At 25.3% G+C, this 20,075-nt stretch overlaps 1 long non-coding RNA gene across 1 annotated transcript; it reads left to right on the top strand.

The window, feature by feature from the left end:
* The first annotated feature begins 443 nt into the window (after positions 1 to 443).
* LOC122503036 lies at positions 444 to 16,108 on the top strand. The gene is made up of 3 exons (XR_006301701.1): positions 444 to 758; positions 14,733 to 15,040; positions 15,367 to 16,108. It is a non-coding gene; the product is annotated as an uncharacterized LOC122503036 (long non-coding RNA).
* Positions 16,109 to 20,075: the final 3,967 nt, after the last annotated feature.

Here is a 20,075-nt window from a genome sequence, read left to right as displayed (position 1 = left end):
TTTTAAATATGTATTTTTTTGTTATAAGATTTTTAATATAAATTAAAGTTAATTTTGATTATTGAAGAAATCAACAAATATATTAGAAACATTTTGATTAAGAACTAGAAAATATTTTCATATCATAAAAATAATGAGAGTGAGATACACCATAAAAAAAGTAATATTGATTTAATGCGGTTTTCTCTAAAATGAATGCATATTTTTCTCTAATATTTAGTATAAAAATTTATATTCTTTTTTTAAGATGATTTACCTCTTGCAAAAAAACCTCTTACAGAGAGAATATTATAGTAAAACTATGTGAAGTAACAATATTTTTACATTCCAATTTATAAAATTTGATTAAAATATGAAAATTAAATATTTGATATTAATATTTGAAAGAAAATTGAAAAAAAAAAATAACCGTGACAGTCGTGTTGTAGGAATGCTCTTTTAGAAGTGAACGTTACAGTGAGCATAGCAATAGTGTGTCAGTACTCTTGTAACAGTTTTGTAGAGGAGAGTCTAGAATAGAGTAAATGTTGGTGTTAACGCGTTGATACAAACGCGTCTTCCTATGTATTCTATATGGACGAGCGCGTTACTATCAGCGCGTTCGACTCTATTTTGGACTCTCCTTAGCAGTGAGAACATGTAGCACTCGTAACAGTCATCATGTAACAGTGCTGTTGTTAAAGTCGTAGCATTCGTAGCGTGTTCAACTCGTTCGCAGTAGTGATTCATATCAATGATGTGTGTTGCATAGTGTATGTGTAAGTATTTCGTAACAATAGAGTAAGTAAATTGCTCGTAGCAGTGATATGGCAGTCGTTCGTAGCAGTAAATAGTAGCAATGAATGTATAACAGTTATTTGTAGTATTAAATGTAGCAGTGGTCGTCAGTCAGTCAGTTCTTTGTAGCATAGAATTTTTTAACAATGGTGTGTGGTATTTGTCTAAAGGAGTGCCTCATAGCAATAAGTGTAACATTAATAGGTAACAATGATAATATAATTAGATTTGATATATTAAATTTAAAGATAAATGATGTTGAAAAAAAATTGTTTTTTATTCACCAACTTTATCATACTACTACTATATTATATTTTTGTACATATTCTTAAATATTCGTCAATCATACATCATATGTGTGTTTATGAACTGAACATAATTTATTTCTATCAATATTACTATCGCATATAATCTTACATTACTAATTGAATATTTTTTATAACTTATTAACTAAATGAAATACAACGAAAATTATAAAGCAGTCGTCTTGGAAGCAGAGGTAGAGAGAACTCATTTTGCGGAAGTCATTACATCTTAAAGTAAAGTGATGCAGCAGAAATCCTGGTAGTCATCATAAGAAAAATCCAATGCATCTTATTGGAAGCGAACACGGGACCCATGATGTTGGAAGCAAGCACGCTATCCACTATGCCAATCGTACAGCCGACAAAAATTTTCAAAATGTTTCTCATACTTGACAGTTTGTTGATGAAGCAAAAATATTTTTTAGAAATTGCATCACTTATAATCAATAATTAGTAATCAGTGATTCATAAAAGGCTAATGTGTATCAGTGAGTAGTGAGTCAATGATTCGTATAAGTCGAATTTGCAGAATACCTAAAAGATGAATTCGTAAATGCATGTACTAAAATAGTATATATGTAATATAATTTACTTATATAAAATTTTATTTAAAAAAAATTGTTAATAAAATAATAGTGGTAAGATATATGCAGTTTGTATAAAAATTAAAAATAATTCTTTCGTTAAAAATAATTATTGGCCCTGAAAAGGGCCGATTGTTAATTATTTGACGTGTCAGAGTCCGAGAGCGTCACTCGGCTGAGTAACAGATGACGGCTAGAGAGTAGCATCAACGACGACGACGAGACAAGCACATTGGCGTCTCTCGAAATGAGAGACGTGTTGATAGGAAGACTGGCGAGGGAAGAGTGAGAGAAAAAGAAAGAAACGCTGGATATTTACGCGAGTCTGCCGCTAAGGAGTCTCCCACCCTGCTCCGCGCAGAGTGGAGAGGGAGAGAGAGAAAAAGTGTGCGCTATTGGCCCAGAGTGGCGGCGAGAGCGCGTGGCCAATCACGTCACACGGTGCTGCTGGCGCCTGCGCGGTTTGTCCGATAGAATTGGAGCGATAGTTTATTCGAGCTGAAAACACGGAGCGTGTGAGACGGGCCCACTCGACTCTAAGTTAAAATGATGTACCGTGCCTTTGACTTTCAATCAACTTTATACCGTGCCTCCATTACCAAAAGAAATATAAATTTTAATGCTACATAAAAATCCAATTATTTTTATAAATAATAAACAATTCTTCAACGAAATTTAATTATTTTTATAAACTTGAATAAAATTTGTTTCATGAATTCAATTATTTTTATAAATAATAAAATTTTTCTCCGACATTCTATTATTTTATTGAAATTTTAATTATTCATTTAATTATTATTTTTATCATTTATTTTTATAGAATATTTTAATGTAATTCATCAATAAATGTAATTATTATTAAAAATTTTATTAAAATTTTTGCCTATTTAATGCATAAAAATATATTTAAAAGAATACAAAATTATACTATCTAATAATAAGGGGTGAATGAAAGTTGATTTGCACTTTAATGCCCTTAAATTCAAAAGCAATCCCATTTTTTTTCCACAATATTAATGAATTCTTTTTCTATTGTTAACTTGTTCATTTCTATCAAATTCAATTCTTCATAACTACATGATCAGAATGTAAATTAATTTTAATTCAATTTAAGGGAATTATAAATTGCGGAAATAATAGCTTTTAATTAAATAGAATTCTTTAAAAAGCATTAAGAGATATTAAAATTCTTGTTAATTGGTTACAAAAAATTAAATTGTTTAAAAATAAACAAGTTAACTATAGAAAAGAAATTCATTGAGATTGCAAACAAAAAAGGAATTAATTATGAAGATTAGGGCATAAAAATGCCCTACACATTTTAATTCACTTCTTATTACTGAGTATATATTGTTAATGCAACTTATTTAAAATAAATTTTCTTTATTTTCATTCACTTATTGTTTTATAAAATTTTTAACTAAAATTGAAATTAATTATTATTATTATTATTATTATTATTAATTTGTTTCAAAATTTATTAATTTTTATATTTATATCCTTCTAACAGAATCAAAAAAAAAAAAAAAACAACAAACAATAGATGAAGGCTATGTATCTATAATCTATGATGAGAATGTACATTGCAGTCAATTGTCAGTAATATTGACTATGGAAATTCCCGTAGAAGGAGTAACAAAAGTTTTTAAAGCCAAAATTATAAAATTTCAAGATTTACAGAAAGAAGAAGATTTGTGGACAGCAAATGGAACACTAAAGGATGAAACAGGAGAATTGGATGTAACTTTCTCTTCAGAATTTCTTAATAAATTGATTGGAATGTCTGCCTCACAACTTAACGACATTAAAAAAGACAAAAATTACTACAAACAAAATAAAAGTACAATACAAAATCATCTCAAAAATATTACCAAACAGTTATTAATGTACAACGATAAAATTGAAGTAGAAATTAACAATGAAAAAATAATTTTAAACTATTTAAATTTTGAAAAATTAACGAATCTGTAAATTTCTTAAAAGAAGTAAATAAAAGTAAAAACGAATATAAATATATTATAATAAACAAACAATTAGTTGTTTAATATCAATGATAACCTAATCATTACAACCTTAACCACTTCAAAGGTTTTAATATAAAAATGTCAGTAATAAGTCAGTAATATTACAATACAGGACTCAGATATTATAATTTTTTAGATTTTTTATTAAATAATAAAACTTTTATCAACCGAATTCAAAAAATTTCGACTGTTTGGACATTTCTTTTAACCTTTTTTTTTGGGAAAAAAGAAGGTTAAATAATGCAAATTTTTTTAAATTTTTAAGCAAAATATAAAAAATAACTGTAGATAATTCTTTCAAATATTATTTTCGAAAATTTTTTCTAATTTAAGTTTTCAAATACAATATTAAAAACATTTTCAATAAATAAAATATAGTAAAATTAATTAAATATAAATCCCTTTTACAAGTATTTTATTATAATATTGAAAAATTAACAATTAAAAAATTCTTATTGAAAACTTTGGAAATAATTCAATTTTCAAAAATTGTTATAAACAATCTTCAAGAAAAAATTCGATTATTTTTCAATTGAAATTTATCAAAAATTTAATTGTTTTTTTTTTTAATATTCTTTAATAACTAAATTATTTATTTGATTAATATATTTTTTTTTACTCCGGTTCACTTTAACGGAATAAACATCAATCATTCATTGATGCTACATTATTTTAATTAACAATAGAAGTGCAAATTTTGGTCAACAGCCTACTTTCATTCGGTTGGGCAGACTCCGGCCATAGTCGGGCCAATGTTTGGCAAAACTATGGCAGCCAAAGTTTAAAAAACTAATTCTACCTGATCAGGGCGACTTTCGGCTGATTAAGAACGATGGAGTCTGATTTTTGACGCAAATTAAAAAAATTAAAAAAATATATATATATTTGTCCAAGTATGAAAAAATAAAACAACCGATACCAGAGTCGAGCTAGCAAATTGAAATTAAGTTTTCTAATCTCTGGATGTCATAGTTTTAACGACCATCTACCAGAATATGGCCAGAATCTGTCTGAACAACTTCAAAAACATTTCTTATACAGCCATGGTAAAAATTAAAAGTTTTTGCGTTAATTTTTAATTAAAACTGAAATGAAATAAACAAAAAATTATAAACGTTAACTGATTTATTGATCATTATGAATTAAAAATTTCATTTTATTGTAAGTTTAACCTTATAAAACCAATTTTTGATTTTAGGGTTTCATGTTATCGTAGCGTAGACGGAAAAATTTTTTTGTTTTAAATTATGTATTTTTTACCTCGGAACGGCGTTTTTACAGACAAAATATAGCAACGGCTCATTTTATCGGCAACAGCTACAGATATTACAGAGACAACTTGTAAAAATGACAAATGTTTTAGACATTGGCGTACAGCGGATGAGCTATTAATAGGCATCTCATGTCCCGATGTTGAAAATCAACCAATGCAATAATTAGCGTATTAGATTTTGGTGCGTTAGGTTTCGAGTTCAATATCTGCAAAAGTTAAAAAATTTTATTTTATATTTATGTGTAAGATAACGTTTAGTGTTAAGATTTATGCAATAAATTAAGTAAATAAATAATTAAAAATATCAACCAAAACCTGTTAATTGTAAAGCTAATATTTTTTTTTGCAAACGGTCGGCCAACCTTTAGCTGACAAGGTAGGCACGACTATCCACTTGGTCGGAGCGATCATGGCCCGACAAATTATTAGCACATACGTTTATGTAACTGAAACTGAGTATTATTCCAAAACGATCTACAACGTCTCTGCACTGAGAGACCTTTTGAACTGTAGCGGAACAACGTATGAGATAGCAGATACACTATGGTTTTAGTGCGCTGCGATACAATTTTGGGCGCGTGACAGTCTAAAATATTGGTTAAAAACTCACCGAAATAGTGAGGATACCGTCATTTGTTTGCAGCTAATCAACTTTTGTACTGTAACGCGCTCAAAATTGTACCGCAGCAAAACCAAAACTATAGTCCTGCAGCGTACCACAAAAATGTTTAATAGCAGCCTATCGAAAGTATGCTGCTGACCCCCAAAGGTCTCTCAGTTTGTATGAAGAAGTTTGAAGTCGAACGAACCACAATTAACGGAAAATATGTTTTTCTGATGTTATTGGTTGAAAATCCCGCAAAAACTGAAAAAATGAAAAAAATATTAAAAACCATCGATGAAAAGAAAATTTTTTAAATACTACATGTTCATTTTATTAATGTAATAACATAATTTTACCTCTTAAATTGTTAATCTCTGGAGACATTTCAAAACGAGACAATTGAAAATGCATTACGAAATCATGGTTTACATATAATTACGTAGAACATGTTCTACATAATTAACAATCTTCAAGTGATTAATCCTTTGAACTCCATTAATGATAGGTACGGTCAATTGTATATTTTACTTCTGTAAAATAATTTTTATGTAGTAAAGTGAATAAAGTAACATTATTTATTATTTATTCTTTGTAGTTAAAAATAATTCATATGAGATTAATGTTGACAAGATTTTTGAAATTTCTTTTATTTTTTACAATAAAGTTTATAAAAGTATAGGTATTTATAAAAACACAATAAAAATAAAATAATTAAAAATTTTAATTCCATATTTACTGCCAAGTCTTAACTTTAAAAATAAAGTATATGAAAATGATTAAAAAGATGTAAATAAATTGTTAAACTTATTAGTGTATAAAATATAATAATTGTTATTAATTAATGAAATAGAATAAGACAGTATGTAATATATTTTTGATTTGTAATATATGATAAATGTATAACTTATAGAAACAATCACTGACACTGATCTCTATATATATAACTGGATGGGCGACTATATCTAAAGCTACAAAATATTAAAAGACCGGAAACGCAAAATTTTAAATGTCCACTTTTACAGAAATGGCGTAAATTTTTAAATATAAAAGTGAGATTGATATACGTTTTTCCAAAGGTATATAGAGATCAATTAAAAACAATGAATATGACTGTATGAGTGTAAAATGTACAGTTGATGAGAAGAGAAATGTATAAAAATGTACAGTAAAATATTAATATATATTATAATATTATAATAAAAATACTAATCATTAATTGGTTCCTCTTATTCGTAAAAATTTTTTCTCTTCGTTTTAAAGAAATTACTTCTTTATTTATTTGAAATTTCCCGGTCCCTTTTGCTTCCTCGTGAGGAAGCTTTGTAGTCATTTAATTTACAAAATTTTTAAAAATCCTTTTAACAAATTTTCTTCTATATGGGACTATGTTATATAAGACCCTGAACAATTGTCCGGATGTATGTGTGTGTGTGTGTGTGTGTGTGTGTGTGTGTGGATACCGATTTTTGTGAACACGATAACTCGAAGAAGTTTTAACGAATTTGGCTAAAATTTACCAGGTATATTTATCCTAAAAATATCTCGAAATGGATTGATAGACTTTAAAAAATTCTCAGAAAAAAATTTTTTTTTGACTTTTTTCTAAAAAAAATTTTTTTTCAGAAAATTTTTTTTAAGTTGGTTATTGAAGTTAATAAATAATAAAATCTTATTCTTTGCATCAAGACGAATCGATTGGTATATAAAAAGTATAAATTGTATGAGAATTTGCAGAGTTAATCACAATTAAAGCTGAAAAATTCGCGTTTTTATCAAAAAATGAGTGCTTTCCGCAAAATTATGTTGCCGTATAAGAAAATCTTACTCCTTTATTTCTAAAATCATATTCTTTGCACCAAGAGGGATCGATTGGTATATATAAAGTATATATTGTATTTAAATTTATAGAATTAAAACAAATTATAGACAAAAAATTTGCACTTTTAATAAAAATTCATTTTTTCTTAAAAATCATGTTGCTGTACAATAAAATGTCATTATTTATTGAAAAATAAATCAAAAATCTTATTCTTTGCATCAAGACGAATCGATTGATGTATATAAAGTATATAATCTATTGAAAATTATAGAATTAATTACAATCAAATTTGAAAAATTCACTTTTTTACTAAAAATTGGGTAAGACTCCGTCAGAAAAAAAGCGATTTGCAAGTGGTCTTTCGATTTCTTCGAAACCTTGGGAAATAGAAGTCTTATATGAATTAAATTTAACCCTAACAGGATTTTGAAAAATTTTCAAAATGGCGGCCGCTACGCCATACTGAAAATGAGTGTTGCGTTTTTTTCAAAAATTAATAACTCTGAAACTTTTTGATCGATTTTAATAAAATTTACAGGTGATATAGTTAAAAATACGTAGTTTAATTTGATATTATGAACAAAAAAAATTTTTCAAAATTTGTCAAAAAAAAAGTCAAAAAAATTTTTTGAATTAATTTTTAGTTCAGTTGGCCTAATTTTTGAATTTTCTAATAAGTAAATATCGATTCCTTGTAATTTCACCTTTCATTTCATAAAAAAAAATTTATGGAGACTCTAATAGTTCTCGAGATATTGCGACTTTAGTGGGAGCGCGTACCGCGGAATTAAACTCCGTAGCGAGGCGGAATATGAAGCGAGCGTACAAACGTGCACAATAGGGTGTCCGTAACAATGCGACTTTCGAATTTTGTTTACGCCACCCCCCAGTTTAGTTCCAATAAAATAAAAAAAAATTTCCTAAAATTTGAAGCCGATTGATTAATATTAACACGTGCCAGAGATCCATCGAAATTTCCCATTAAAAATACATAGGAAAAATGCACTTTTTAAAAATAATTCATAACTTTTTTAATTTTTATGCAAAAAATTCTCCAGGTCACATTTGCCTTCATTTTTAGCTGCACTATAAGATAGCACTTTGCCAAAAATTTAATTTTGAAAAATTTTTAAAATGGCGGATGATTAAAGTGGGTCATAAAAATGCATTACAATATATCCAAGGTTTTAACACATAAGTGTTGTCAAAAATTCAAAAAAATTACTTACTCGGGGCTATTTTTGATCGTTCATCATGAATCTGATATCAGAAATTAATTTTTCCAAATTTTCGATCCAATATGGCGGGTTCAAAATTTTGATTTTCTACATTTTTAAAGTAAAAATTCTAAAACAACGTCAAGGGCGATTTTTGGAAGCGCTATTTACACTCAGAGAAAAAGTTTATTTCACTTAACCAAACTGTTTAATTAACCTATTTTATTTGTCACGATAAAACAATTTTGTTGATTTAAATAAAAATTTGGTTTATTTTAATAAATACGTAAAATTTGTTTGGTTATTGGAAAGAAATTTTTTATTTGAAGTTGTTTGTTTCATTTAACCAAATTTGTGTTTTGAATAGAGATTATTGTTAAGTTAAATACAGTTTGTTCGACACAACACACAAATTTGTTTGATTCAACCAAATCATTTTATTTGAGTCAAACAAACATATTTGCTTGTCTCAAAAAGTACATGTGTGAATTTAAAAATGGCGATCTCACTTGTCTACAGTCCGCGTTCGCGTCAAATTTATTTGTTAAATCGGTAAATCAAAGAAAAAAAATTATAAGTGTCGGTTAAATAAATATTAAATACATTGTGTTCATTGACTTACTGCATATTTAATTTGTACCAGTGAGAAGAATATTTACAAAAAGGTTTTGTGAAGTTTTCAGTTTGTTGTTTCGAATAAACTTTTTTCTGAGTGCACGTATAAAAATCATAATTATAATATGTTTAATGTAATATTTTAAATGTTTTTTTATAATTAAGTAATTTTGTTTATTATATGAAGAAATACATATATAATATTTTACTTAATTGTTACTTATTTTCCTCTAATAATGTTTGAGTTTCCTAATTTAATATTTTCTAGTATACATATTATTGGTTAATTTATAATTTATTATATGTATAATTTTAAAATATCAATAATTATATAATAAATTATAAATTAACCAATAATACGTACTAGAAAATATTAAATTAGGAAATTCAAATATTATTAGAGGAAAATAAATAACAAAATTAAGTAAACAAAAAGTATTTATTTAAATGAACCAAATACGTTTACTAAAACTATTTATTTGAATCAAACAAATCTTTTCTCTTGAAATAAACAAATTTTTTAGTTATATTAAATAAAATTTTTTGGTTAAGTGTAATAAGCATTTGGTTAATACAAATAAACGAATTGGAAGAAATTTTTTGGTTGAATCAAACAAACGTTTGGTTGACTGTATAACAATGCATTTATTTGGTTGATTCAACCAAAATTTGGTTGATTCGAACAAATTTTTTTCTGAGTGTACGAATCTAATGTTAAAACTTTATTTTTCAAATTATTAGATCCACTATGACGGATTCAAAATTATGGTTTTCTACATTTTTAAGTAAATAGTCTAAATATTAATTTATAGATTAATATTTACAAAAAATAATTATTGGGATGTTTTAGAAACTCTTTTATAGAAATTTAACTTTTTATACCTCTGCTCTTAAAAATCGATTATTAAAGGAATATTTAAAAAAAATTTGAATCCGCCATGCTATATTAGATTCGGTAATTTAAAAAATAAATTTTTAACATTAGATTCGTAAATAGCGCTTCCAAATATCGCCCTTGACGTTGTTTTAGAATATTTACTTCGAAAATGTAGAAAATTAAAATTTTGAACCTGCCATATTGGATCCAAAATTTTGAAAATTAATTGTTACGGACACCCTATTGTGCACGTTTGTACGCTCGCTTCATATTCCGCCTCGCTACGGAGTTCAATTCCGCGGTACGCGCTCCCACTAAAGTCGCAATATCTCGAGAACTATTAGAGTCTCCATAAATTTTTTTTTATGAAATGAAAGGTGAAATTACAAGGAATCGATATTTACTTATTAGAAAATTCAAAAATTAGGCCAACTGAACTAAAAATTAATTCAAAAAATTTTTTTGACTTTTTTTTTGACAAATTTTGAAAAATTTTTTTTGTTCATAATATCAAATTAAACTACGTATTTTTAACTATATCACCTGTAAATTTTATTAAAATCGATCAAAAAGTTTCAGAGTTATTAATTTTTGAAAAAAACGCAACACTCATTTTCAGTATGGCGTAGCGGCCGCCATTTTGAAAATTTTTCAAAATCCTGTTAGGGTTAAATTTAATTCATATAAGACTTCTATTTCCCAAGGTTTCGAAGAAATCGAAAGACCACTTGCAAATCGCTTTTTTTCTGACGGAGTCTTACTCAATTTTTTTATTTATTTAGATTCATATTACTGTTTAAGAAAATTTTATTCTTTCTATTAAGACGAATGCACTTTATTTTATAAATGTTAAATTGTATTAAAAGTTATTTAAAAATTAAATATACTTATTGTTAATGCTTCCTCCACGAGGAAGCAAATTTTTTTTGCTGATCGTAAAGAAGAAGCAAAATGTTCATGTGATGAACATCTGGATTTACAACTTGTTTAGGGATATCACTAAGAATAAATCAGAGAATTAAATAAGAGTAAAGTTTCACAGTATCAATAATAAAGGCGCTTGAATACCACCACATTTATAAGTATATAAGAAACGTCCAACGTTATGATTGACTATGATTATAAAGAATTTCCAAAGAAACAAATCAAAACGATGAAGGTTTCTACATATACTCAGAAACATGGAAGTATACAAGCGCCTTTACACTCGTAACAATAGAAATTAAAGTAAAAAACAATTTTTTAAAAATGAATTAATATAATAAAACTTTTTTTAATTAGTTAAGGAAATTCAACATTTTTAAAAGTCGAATAAAATTCCAGGCTATTTCTCATACTAATAAATACATAATTTTTTTTTGTCATTTTTGAAATTCTTAATATACACAAATAGAAAAAAAAGCATGAATTTGTTTTACACTAAGTGTATGACGCAGGATTAAGAAACTGATTAATTAAATTAATTAAAAATGATTGAAATCAATGATTTGATTCAACTTATTTTATTTTAATTTCGCGCTATGTTTATAAAATCTTTATATTTTATTTATTTATTTGTTCCATGTATACCTAAAAGGTTTTTACATTTGTTCCCGCAGATGATTAAAATTATATTACATAAATTAAATTAAAATCACAAAAAAGAGGTTCGCAGAAAGTTATTATAATTAATATTTTTTTGTAATTATCATTTTCAATTTTTTTTTTCGTTTTTATTGTTTGTGACAATTTTTTTTTTAAATTCATTCTTTTTACAATATTTATTGTAATTTAGAAAAAAAAATTTTCACAAGAAATGAAAAAGGAAAAAAAAATTAAAATGTCATCAAGGCGAACTTTACGTTCGAGCGGGTCACCACCTCCATTGGTGAACCCAATTTTAAATAAAGTTCGCCAAAGATCCAAATATCCTTTGGATAAACCTGACGTCGGCAAGTTGTATTTTGAGTTTGATCGGCTTTATTTTGATTCAACTTTGAAAGTACTCGGATTCACGATCGCTTATTCTAATTTGCGCGCGAGTTGTGGGATGACGGACATTTCCAAACGGAGAATTACCATTAGCCTTCAACTTCATTTGAATGTTCATGGCCAATGGAATGTAAATTCCATTAAAGAAACATTACTCCATGAGATGCTCCATGTACAAGTGTATAAGCATTATGTAACGAATGTTGATAATTACATTGTACATGGAAAAATCTACATGGAGTATTTGGAAACTTTAAATGCGAAATTGGAGGGTACGGGTTTAAAGGTGAAAGTTGTAACCGTCATCCCCTACAAGCGATTTCAACATGTTCATCGTTTTAAATGGCGATGTACAAATTGTAATTATAAAGTGGGTTTAACCCATTCTCAGTTTCCAGACCGCATTAGAGGACGTCACGACAATTGTGACAATTACAATTGGGTGCGTCTCTAAGCACCTTGGGGGAAAAAAAAGTCCTATTATATAATATATTTTATATTATTATTTCATTAATAGGATATTAATTCATTATATTATTACAAAAAAAAAATTTAAAAAAATGTAAAAAAAAATTTAAAAAATTAAAAAGATAAAAAATAAAAAAAAGAAAAAGAAAAACCCCACTAATAATTGTCCACTATTAAATGTAATAACAATTTTTATTTTCGTATTTATTAAAAATTTTGTTTTCAATAAATACGAAAATAGAAATTCTTATTATATTTAATAGACCTTGTCGTGGTAGTGGGGCTTTCAACTAAAGGACAATTTATTTCATTTTCTTTTTTCTTTTTTAATTTTTTTTTTATTATTATTTTTTTTCTTGTAATTTTATATTTTTATTAATATCTAATTTTATTTTAATTTTTTATTACAAATCTCAGGAATCTTGATATTCATAATTGTAGTAATTTTTTGTTATAGATTGAGACTCATATTTGCAATACAAGTTAGTAATTGAATTATTCGATATTATAATTAATCTTCTCTTTTAGTAAGATAATATTTACGTAATTATTTAGATATTTAAATTAAATATTATAACAAGTTTCACTTAGAGAAAATAGATTTTTTTCGTCAATATTCTTGATAAGTTTTTTTGGGAATTAGCAATTTTGTTTCCTGCTTTCTTCATTAATAAAACGACCTGGCTGAAGATTCTCACTTTCTCATTTGACTTTTAATTTTTGTGATTGCAATTTCTATTTGGAAAAAACAGAAAAATTATTTAATTGTTATTGCTTTTCAGTGTTTTTGTTTTAATAAATTTTTATAAATTGTTGTTTCTTATTAATATACGTAAAATTTTAATACCAAAAAATTTTTTTCGTTCATTATTTATCTTTAAAAAAACTATATTTTTTTAATAATTGTAAATTTTATCATTTAAAAAAAAATTAAAAAAAATAAATAAAATAAATTCAAATATATTAAAAAAATAAGTATAAAATTTTCATTTTAATAAAAAAAAAAAATTGAATACAATTTTTTGAAAATAAATTTTGTAAATTTAAGGTAAGGTAAGGTAAAATTATTTCGAAAGAAAAATTATTAATTGTCAATAAAAAAATTAAACAATTAATATTATGCTTTTGAAGTAAAAACCCAAAATTTTATTTACAATTATGCTGACAATTTTGGAAAAATTATTTCCTTACAATGAAATTTTAACGACGTATAAAATTTTCTCTTTCGATGAAACTTAAATCAAATTTAAATTTCACTAATGAAAATTAATTTTCTTATATATCTGAATAGTGTAAATTTGTTGTATTATCGTTTGGAATTATGTCGTTACTTGTTCCACTTCTTCAGCGGCCACTGAATTTTGCACGCTCAACAATAAATCGCCTTTAAAAACATTTTCGAAAGAATATAAATAAATTTAATTAATTAACTTAAAATTAGTAAATAAAATGCAATGTTTATGAATATTTAATTTTTCATTTTTTAATATTAAGTTTTAAACAAATGGAAATAATTATAAGAATGTCCTTCATATTGTATTTACTAGATTTCTTTTAGTTATTGTTTAAGCCTTCACTGAGGTGCTGTATGCTATAACTGGATAGGCGCCATTTGCATTACATTGGGCGTATTCTCTTATAGCATCCAACCTTGTTTATATGCATTTTCAAGTCGGAAACCTTTGCTATTTATGTTGTTATAGTGTCGTGTCAGGACACAAAACAAAATGCTCTGCTATTTTCGTTTCCGGGCAGGACACATAACTAAATTTCTTTAGTTTTTCGTTATGTGGCTCAGTTACGGAACCAAGAAGACAATTTTTTTTACTATCATTTTTAACGGAATTTTTTATGTTGAAAACGTAATTTTGGCATGTTGATGGTACATAATTGATAAGTCAGTTTTTGCGTCATCTTTCGATTAAGAGTTGAATGAAAAAATTCTGTGGACAATTTTTCGAGATAATTAATTTTTAAAAAATTTTTTATAAAATTTTTTTTACTGTCATTTTTGATGGTATTTTTCATGTTGAAAATGTAATTTTGGCATGTTGATGATAGGCAATTCATAAGTCAGTTCTTGCGTCTTCTTTCGATTAAAAGTTGAATGAATATTTGAATATTTTTTACAATTTGATTGCAATATAATTAATTTTGGAAAATAATTTAATTAATTTTAAATATTTTATATGTTACAGGAATGAATAGCTGAGAAGGTTCAATTCGAGAGATTTAATGTAATATTCGTGATTTTAATTGCTGATTCATGATGGAGTTGTGTGAAACATTTGAGTAACATTAATATTATTCAGCACATGATTTGTGTGTACAAGTATTATTATTTCTCCTCGTGACAAAGATAAGCATTTTATCAATTATTTGGAGAAAGATATTTTAGAAGGACAGAAGATGTTGAATCATTTTATTGAGGAGAAAAACAAAATATTCAATACAAATTTTGAAATCAAGTTTGAATCGCAATAAAACGGATCATCAAAATGAAAAGGTAACTAAATTTATTGTATTCTACTTGTTGTGTTAAGTGTAAAATATTTTTGGTTTTTGTGCACTTTGGTTTGTGTTATTCGGAATGTTGATTTCACAGTGAAGAATAATTTTTTTATCAATGAAAAACTTTATTATAATTTTTCTTCATTATTGTAAAAAATGATAGTACAAGTAGAAATATTTTTTTTTCAATCTTCTAGAGTTTTTTCATATTCTTTTTTAGAGTCCTGATTGAGAAATTTTCTTTGATATTAGTCGGAGATATTAAAGTTGATTGAATCGTTGTAAAGTACAAAAAAAAAATAATTTGTTTTTATTTTACAGATTCGAGCAAAGATTCGTTATTGTTTTTATTTACTTGAGGAAGTAATATTTTGCCGATAAAATTCCATGGAAAGTTGCTTACCACAATGAGGTGACTAATGGTTCTTTTTTCATTTATGTGTCAATGAATATGTTTATGCATTTCTGGGATAGCGTTACTTATTTGACGCACGCTGATTACACATTTTTTGATAATTTGCAGTCACTGCTTGATAGATGGAAAGCACCAATATTTATATATCTTTATGCTTGATGTTTTTTGTATAGATATTGAGGCAATTATTGATTTTTTAAAGTATGCTCGCATTTGCTGTAGTTATTTGGTCATCTTTCACATGTACTTCAGGAGGATACATTTTTTAAAAGCGTGATTTGTTTGAGAAGAGTGAAATTTATCATTGACGTCATCGTGTGTGTAAAGTGTATAAAACTGAGTAAAAATTACTTGCTGATTGTGATTGGCTTTGCATTTGATTAATTTTGTCAAAAATTCTTCTTTATAGTTTTCAGTTGAAAGAAAATAAAAAGTATATCCATTTATAGATTTATTATTATTTATTTATTATTCTAAAAGTTTAGTTTCTCAACTTTAAAACACAATTGTAAGACAATCTTCGTATCCAGTGAATGGACTGAGTTACTTAAGTTTTACAAGAGTACTGCAAATGTCTTTTTTTACCACCTGGTAGGAGGAAAAAGCCACCTCGAGATATTAGCAAAATATGTTATTAAATTTCTTATTTTTATAGTTTTCCTTTATTTATATGTCACTGAGCAGGGTTCCTACAGAATTTGGAAATCATGGAAATGGTATTGAATTTTTAAAAGGCTTTTGGAGATCAGGGAAATCATGAAAAAGGCCTGGAATTTTTAAAAGTTTCTAAATTTTTTCTGTTTTCCATTTTTTATCTTGAATAGAAATTCAAATAATAATAATAAAGCTAAATGGCATAAAAGAGAAGAAAAAATGTTGAATTTTAAGAAATTCGGTTTTCTTAATTTTTGATAATTTTAGATAATTTTAGATTTTTTATCAATGCTTGGAGACTATTAAATAAGTAAAGTATTTTTAAAGAGCCCAAAAATATTGAAATTAGATTTTGAATTTCACTAGAATTTTTTAAAAATTTGACCTGGAAATCGTGGAAAAGGTATGGAATTTTAAATTCGTATTTCTGTAGGAATCCTGAATTTTAAAAAATTTATAACAAACAAAATTAAAAATTATGTTAAATTTTCCTGTTTTCGATTTGCACTGCCAATTTTTCGTACATTTTCTAAAAGTCCTCCTTAAGTTACACCATAGATATTATATTTCGTTGCAACCGTTTTTTTTTTGCTAATTTTTCCAGAGCAATTTCAACTATTGTTTCATTGTATTTAATTAATTTTATTAAGTAAACACGAGAAATTTTGTAAAATTAAAAAAGTTTAATATAAGTAAAAAAAATAAAATTCACACTTTCAATTAATTCACTAATTAATTTATCAGTCTCAACTTTTTCTCTAAATGTTCATTGTTTCAAAATTTTTAATATTTATACACTGTTTTATAGTTTGTTTTAATTTAGTATAATTATTTATGAAATTTTTAAAAATTTTAATACTGTTAATTTCACAAACCATGAATTAATTATTTTCACCATTCTTCTTAAAGTTCACAAATTTATGTAAAAGTTCGAATAAAATGTTACAAAATTTGAAAAGGAAGGTGGAAATATTCGAAATAAAATAAGTGAATTTCCGTTAAAACGGAGGGAGAAACCTCGCGAATTAGAAGGATCAATTAATAATTAATAATATTAATTAATCATTAATCCAACCAACTTCGCGAGTAAACCCAATACATTTATTAAACTCAAAACAAGTCGATGTTACTCTTAGAACAATTTTTGGGATTACTCTGAAGTACATTATGAAAAAAGTTCAAAGTAGTCCAAAAGTCGAAAGTCGAAAGTTCAAACTAAACGTTTTCGAAATCTATGTACACGATATTTACATTATTAATCTTAATTTGATTAATTTCGTCGTCATATAATAAACAAACAAACATTATTTGTCGTCAGAATTGTTTACTTTCATTTCGCATACTTTTAATTTGTTATTTATATCGAAATAACATTTTCAAATCAATTTTCTAATTACTTGACGTTTTAGAAAACAATATAAACGATAATTAAATTTTTATTTCCAATATGATTATAATAATCGTCATATAATAAACAATCATACTTCTCCTTCGCAATGGGTGAAATATAATTTAAAGAAACTCTCTTTTTCTCCATATATTTTCATTTCGCATATTATATATTGTTATTTATATCGAAATAACATTGTCAAATCAATTCTTAAATTACTAAACGTATTCGAAATCTATTTACACGATATTTACATTTTTAATCTTAATGTGATTAATTTCGTCGCCATATAATAAACAAACAAACATCATTCGTCGTCAGAATTGTTTACTTTCATTTCGCATACATTTAATTTGTTATTTATATCGAAATAACATTTTCAAATCAATTTTCTAATTACTTGACGTTTTAGAAAACAATATAAACGATAATTAAATTCTTATTTCCAATATGATTATAATGATCGTTATATAATAAACAATCATACTTCTCCTTCGCAATGGGTGAAATATAATTTAAAGAACCTCTCTTTTTCTCCATATATTTTCATTTCGCATATTATATATTGTTATTTATATCGAAATAACATTCTCAATTCAATTCTTAAATTACTAAACGTATTCGAAATCTATTTACACGATATTTACATTATTAATCTTAATTTGATTAATTTCGTCGTCAAGTACACTTTTATTACGTTATTTATATCGAAATAACATCCACAAATGAATTTTTAAATTACTAAACGTTTTCATTTTTCAAATTGTCATTATAACTTAATATTGAGAGGAAAATTACTGCTTCAAGTAATTAATATCTTTTAAAACCTGTGACTGAAAGTTAATAGAAAGAAATGTAAAAATTTCAATTAAATTTTTTGAAGAAATAATTTCATTGTCGGAAAATTTTTTTATAAACTTTATCATTTCTGTTGTGTGAGTATTCATTATTGTTAAATTACTATCAATAATTTCATTTAAAACATTTGTCAAATTAATAATTGATTTAAATTCTAAATTTAAAATATTGAATAAATCATTAATTTCAAAAAATTCCAATGATTCCTTTGTAACGACAATTAAATTATTTCCCTCTGTATTATTATTTAACACAAATTCTTTGAATAAATTTAATGATTTTTCATTCAATTTAATCAAATTATTTTCAAAATTATTTAAAACATTCTCATTTTGTACAACAGATAAAATAATTTCTTCATCCAATCTTGGTATTTTTGAAGAATACATTTTTTCTTTAAAATTTAAATTATTGAAAATTTTACTTTGAGTAAATAAAGTGGGTGAAATGTAATTTTCATTTAATTTGTAATAATCAATGATGGATTGTTTCAAATTACTTTCTTCTAAAGAATTCAAAAAATTATTCATTTTTAATTTACTTATAGTTAATGATGTTAAGTTTTTAATTTCCTCTTCAAGAAATAATTCATAATTTGTAGAAAAAGAATTTTCAACTGACAATGATGATGATGATTGTGTTGAACATGTTGATTGCGATGATGTTTCTAATTGTGAATTTGACATTTGAAAATTTATTTTCTTATTAATATTATTTTTGTTATTGATATTTAAAAAAGTTATTGTTTCAAATTTTGAAAAATCTAAATACTCTTTTCTTTTAATATGTTTAATTTTTAATAATTTCAAAAAATCAATTGTAGGTTCGTCATCACTGTCATCATCGTCTTCAATTTTTTGCATATTTTTAATAACTTTCAATTCTTCAATACTAGGTAATGAATTTATTTTATCAACATTTATAATATTTTTATTTAATTGATTTAAAATATCATCGTTTAATGATGCTAGAACACAATACGTTTGCAAACAATCCATTTCTTCATCGTGAATAAATGTTTTTTTAATGAAATTTGAACTTGAAGTTGGAGAACTATCAAACAATTGTTTTGAAATAAATTTTAAATTTACTTTACTTAAATTTAATATTTCTTCATTTACTAATTTTAAATTACTTTTATTTTTTTCAACAATTTTCAAAACATCTAATGAAAATAAATTTGATTTTAAGTTGATGTTGTATTCATTAAAATTACGTTTCAATATAGGTAAATCAAATTCATTACTATTGAAACCAATAATAAGTGTTGAAGATTGATCATTATTTAAATAATTATTTAATAAAGAACAAGTTTCTTTTGAAAATTTATTATAAGAATTTAGTGACGTGTTTGAAATTCCATTAATTTTACTAGCCTTAGCTGTTATTTGTACGTCTGATTTAAATACTAACTTGATTTTATTTATGTCTAACATTTCTGTGATATCGTTAATTTTAATTTTTTCATAATTATTTATTTTCAAATTTGTTTTTAAATATTGCCTTAAATTAATGAAATTTCTTTTTGTCACAGTATATAAACAAAGTTCTACTATTTCTTTGTACTTTAAATCAGTTGTTTCAAAATCAATAAAAGTGAATTTTTCAAAATCGTTTAAAAAAATTTTATTTTCATTGTCGTCTACTTTAATTTTTGAAAAGAAAGATTTATTTTCAATAACATGAGAAGTTGTTGAATTTTTTTTTATTAAC

Source organism: Leptopilina heterotoma, unplaced genomic scaffold (assembly GCF_015476425.1).
Source record: "Leptopilina heterotoma isolate Lh14 unplaced genomic scaffold, ASM1547642v1 Lhet_24, whole genome shotgun sequence".
NCBI classification, from domain to species: domain Eukaryota; kingdom Metazoa; phylum Arthropoda; class Insecta; order Hymenoptera; family Figitidae; genus Leptopilina; species Leptopilina heterotoma.
Note: the sequence above shows the minus strand (reverse complement) of the source record. Positions and strands in the feature narration are given on the sequence as shown.